The sequence below is a fragment of the Geospiza fortis genome, unplaced genomic scaffold, assembly GCF_000277835.1.
Source record: "Geospiza fortis unplaced genomic scaffold, GeoFor_1.0 scaffold229, whole genome shotgun sequence".
In the NCBI taxonomy this organism is placed as follows: domain Eukaryota; kingdom Metazoa; phylum Chordata; class Aves; order Passeriformes; family Thraupidae; genus Geospiza; species Geospiza fortis.
In genome coordinates, this window is record NW_005054357.1 from 4,042,243 (window position 1) to 4,047,609 (window position 5,367).

The following is a 5,367-nucleotide window of genomic DNA, read 5'->3' on the forward strand; positions in this document are numbered from 1 at the left end:
TCTCCCTGCTCTCAACAACACTGCCACGTGAGCAGTCCAGGTGCAGGTCAGGAAAACTCAGGAAAAAAAGGTCAGAAAACAATAACTTCTTGGCTGTCATACAAGAGAGTGATTGCTCACACTCCCAGAACTTCAGCCATTTGGAAGTGAAGAATGGAAAGAGGGAAGGATTTGCCATAAAAGCTATTTCACTTAAATATTGGTGTTTGGCAGTAAGAAGACCTTTCCAAGAGCAGGAAAATATTCACAATCCCCCTCACAGCACAACTGCCTACACTCAGCACCTTTTGGAAAGGGTTTTCCAAATATACCACGAGCAGCGATATAAATCTCTTTGGAGGTCTGGGGGCTGATGTATATTCTTACACCATATAAGCCCCAGGGGACATAAATGTAAAGGAAGTCGATTATTTGCTGCATAAAACAAATCCTGGACAAAATAAAACCTAAAAGAAATAGGCACTGTGTGTGCTTAATGTCAGTACACCCAGCACTTCAAACAAATAAAGCAGTGAGACAGAACAGGAACAAATCACTTTGTCTTATTTCCTCCACCAGACCATGAGAAAAGCTGTCAGAAAACAATCTAAAATGCTCAGCTGATCATACCCACACAGTGCTCCACAAACCAGGATGGAACCCACAGCTGGGAGCAAACTTTTCCATTATAAACCAGAAACCAGTTAATCTAGATGTGCTGTATGCCTAAATGTAAATTGAGCTTTAAAATCACTACTGTCTGTCCATCCGTCCATCCATCCACTTTTCTATCCATAAACACGGTCTTATTCTCATAGCCCATCATGGTAGCAGCAAAATGAGTTAACAAAATAATTCCATTGTTCTGCTCCTGGGCCAACTTCATCCCAAGTGCAAAAAAAGCACAGCTCTGATTGAGGTAAATGTCTGAAACTGCAGATGCTCTATGTAAGCCCTGAAAGCTGGATGTCACTACTGGCACCTCTGAAATGGGCTGGACGCTCAACAGGAAGAGAAGGAAGCAGAAACTCCCCATAAAAACTGCTTTTCCTCAGATCACCCCTTCACTACAAACATCATTATCAGTTGTTAAATGCATCTGATAGCCAGAAAACCTGTGAAAGTGATTCTGTTTGGCACATCCTGACAGTGCCCACCACCTTCCAGTGCTCTGGGGTATAGAACAGAGGGATTACAAGTGATTCCCTCTTTCATTTTACAAGTAGTGGGATTTACAAGTGATTCCCTCTTTCCTACAGTCTTCTTCCCTGTGCAGTACTTACAATACCACCCAGGAGGTGTTTAAGTTCAACTGCTCCCAGACTTCATCTAGGAAGGCAATGTAAACTACTCTCATTGTTGCTGAAAGCAGAACTCATTTTGATCTTTATTTGTAGAAATAGTATTTCAATTAATCTGAGTCATGACTTAATACCTGTTATGACAAAAAGGGATGGCAGACACAAAGGCTCTGATCTGGCTGGATCACCTCTCACAGGTTTTGTTTGCACTCAGCCAAACCCAGCAGCTCTGGTTGGTGGAGCCACCCTTGCACTCAGCCCAGCAGCTCTGGTTGGTGGAGCCACCCCTCTTTCCCATGCAGGAACATGTGGTTTGCACCTGGTAAAATACTGAAACCAATTATTTATCCCAGCCTTGGTTTATATTAATGGAGACTGCTCTCAATAAAACCTTACAATTCTGTGACTCCAGTGGTGTGCACACACCCTCAAATCACCTGTTTGCCATGCTGGCAAAATCCCTGTTAGTCACCCAAAACTCAGTGCAGAGCAGTGGGTAACACCCATCACACCTCGGATCAACCCCTCCTCACATCTCAGCGTATAGCACTCCTCAGGTGCTTTCTCCATCTTCTCTATAAGGAAAAAACTGATGCTGTCTGGTGAAAAAATCAGATTTTTTCACAAGTTTGGCAGCTGAGACCGTGGGTGTGATATTTGTGCACCATCAGAAGCGAAGCTTTTGTTTCACAGCAAGCTAAACAAACACGTTTGTAAGGTCATCCAGACGTGAGCCCTGGCAAAAGAGGTGCCAAAAGTAACAGGCTCCATTCCAGCCTTGTAGATCTCCCCTTCTACAATCTGGCTCCTATACTCTGCTCTTCCTCAAGTGCCCTGCTACACGAGGCTGAATTTTGTACTGAGATGGACAATTATCCCATAGATTTCCAAAAGTTTCCGTAGTTATGTTGTTCCCAGGCAGCTTCAGGAGCATCTCTCAATTCAGAGGGAGCAGATTGAGCTGAGCGAGACCTCATGCACTCTATAAAAAATGTTTGTTTCGTGAAGAGAAGCTTGTGATCTAACTATGGAGCTTGCTGGTTTAAGTTAATTCTGAATGATGAATGATTATTGAAATTGAAGAACAAACAGCACAGATCCTGCACAAACACAGAGTGGCTCTTGGGTCAAACCCACAGACTCATTCCTGCAGCTCATTCCCCTGCTCCCACTGCCCAATCCTTATTTATGGGAGAAAGAAGATTTCACAAATTGCCTTTGCACTTCTGTCAGGCTAAAAAATCCTAATAATAATGAATTACATAAAGGCCAGTGCTTGTGGTTGATCAGGCTGGAACAAGCCAAGGGTTTGATTAACACTGTGTCAGATAAGCTTATCTCAAAGGCTGCTAAAATCCACCCTTTCTTGGTAATGGGGTGAGAAGCAGCAACCCTGTCTAGAAACAATTACTCATGGTCAGATTCAACTAGAGTAAGTTCTGACAAGACTTTATTTATAAGCTTCTTTCACAGCACCAGAAGGATTTGGGATTTAAAAACCAAATGAACCCAATCTAATTCCTGGGGGGGTCACATGAAACTAAACTATGATCTGTGATAAATAAATTTGGTGAAGGTCAATGATTTTCAAGTTTTGGGGGTTTTTTCAACTCCCTGAGCCACAAGTTGAGCCACTCCTGGGGACACAGACACCAGGCATGCCTTGAGCAGCTTTCTCCAATCCAGATCTCAGCACCACGTTACACGTCACTGCAGGTCACACAAAAATGTTTCTTGGGAACATTTAAACAGCATTCCAAAAATGTAAGCCGGTGATGCATCACCCTTTAAATCAGGATGATGTATTCCCCCTTCCCTCCCTTTTGGGTGACAGTTACCTCACTGCCCAGCCATCCACAAATGACAAAATGCCCAAGACAAAATGACAAAAAGACTCAGAGACATAGATAACAGAAATAACCATCTTCATTACATTAGTTGAAGCTTTTTTCTGAATATAATCATATTTATACTTATACAGACACACACACACCTTCAAAAGATTATTTCTATGCAATGCTTGGCATTTGCTCATACAAATCTGGGAGATGTTTTTACTAATTTCTTTTTTCTTAATTGCTTTGCCAGATTATACCACTCTACATGGCCCTATCACAAAATTACTCCAGGGAGTACAGGACATTAGCCAAAGCTATGAGTACACACACATCTTTCCATGAGGAGCTTCATTTATGCTGAGGTTTCCTTACCTAAATTCCCTTTATTCCCTCACCATTCCAACTCCTGTCAGCATCAGCCCAGATGGACTCCTCAGAGTACCACATTTCCCACCAAGTAATCACTTTTTAAGCACTGTACCAGAAGGCCATTATTCCATGGCAGGATTTTATTCCACTTCTCTCCAACAAACACACAAACTGCACAAAACAGAGTAACAAAATGAAAATAATGGTAACACTGGAGCCTCTTTTCTTACAATTTTCCTCATCATTTCTAAGGCATTTGCTTCTCTTTTGGCTCCTGTGTACACTGAAAATGAGTAAATACCGTGATTTGCAAAGGATTTTCTTTCACCCTATGTGCAAGAAGGGTAAAACCAAGACTAATCTCTAAACTAAACAGAAGTCTCAAAGCAAGGACATTTACTTTAATGATCTCCAATACAATCACACCACTTGATTTTACCACAGGAAATAATTGCAGCCTCAGAGCCCCTTCTCGCCATTCTGAACCCCACAAGAACACCTGGGTGAATACACAGATTTTAACCCAAACATGCACCATTCAGATTTTTGAAGCCCAAGGCCGTACCCGTGTCACATTTGTGCCAGTTGGGATGATTTTCCATTTTCACCTGGTTTGCTTTGCTTGTGCCAACACCTCCTCACCTTGGTTCTCTGTAGGGCAGCAACTGTGAAAGGGCATTTTGAGGGGCACAAACAGCCAACTTCTGGTGAAAATCAATAATTGGTTTTATTCCTCTTCCCCCTCTTTTTAAAAGGGCAAAAATTTATACATACATATATGTATGTATATAATATTAAGCTTCCAATAAAACTTTATAATACAAGGAGTACGTAAAATGCAATTCACATTCCAAATAATTTTAAATTTTCTTTTTACCTGACTTCCCACTTTTATTGTTCAGCTTGAACAATAAAAATGGAAACATTTTTCCTTTGCAGCGCATATTTAGTCATTTGTCCAGGCTCTCACTAGTTTCAGGTTATAATACTGGAATATGACTGCAGGAAAATGTAACTTGTCAGAGCAAAACCTTGGGCAGAGGATGGGAGAACTTTATGAAACTTAGTAGTTCAAGTGAAGCTTATAAAATCTCTTTAATGTGTCATGTATTTTGTTGTTACAAAGCTCATAAAATCTCTTTGATCTGTTATGTATTTTGTTGTTACACAGCAGGGCGATACAATGGGATCCCTTTCTGACGTCGCGTGGACTTTGTTGGCCATGCAGATGCTACAGCATTGGAATTGTTCAAAGAATTGTTCAAGGAATTGTTCAAGACTGACACAACCTACAAGACAAAAATGTTCCACTACACTGTGGTCAATCCTTCAAAGCCTTAGCTAAGACAAACTAGACAAACTCTCCTTGCTGGTAGTCTGTCCTCATGTTCAGAAAAATAACATAATAGCTCTAAAAACGTTCACTAAATCTTCAGAAATAAATTGATTTAAAAAGAGGATTGGATTGCATTCATTCCTTTGCAAGGGATACTGCCAGGCATTAAAAGGGTCTGTACTCATGCAACTGAAGGTCTCCCCTTTCACAAACAAACCCTTCTCTACCCCTCCGTGGATGGTAGTGTCCCTCAGGAAATCCACACTGTTCACTTTTCACTCTGCACGAGAGACAGGAGGAAGCGCTGGTGCCTCATCCTGTGGGAAAGGTTTCTCCACACAACTGCTAAAAAGCATCAATTAGGGTAGAGTTTAAAAGACAAGTGTATAATTATTACATGGAGCTGCTCACCCAACCCTGTGTAAGACAGCTTTTTCTGTGCTTATTACAGATGGGGAAGGCAAACTACAGCTCTGTGATGCAACAGATCAGATTTATAATTCAAATTAGTGCAGAAGTGGCACCAGAGCATCAGCCCCTGATC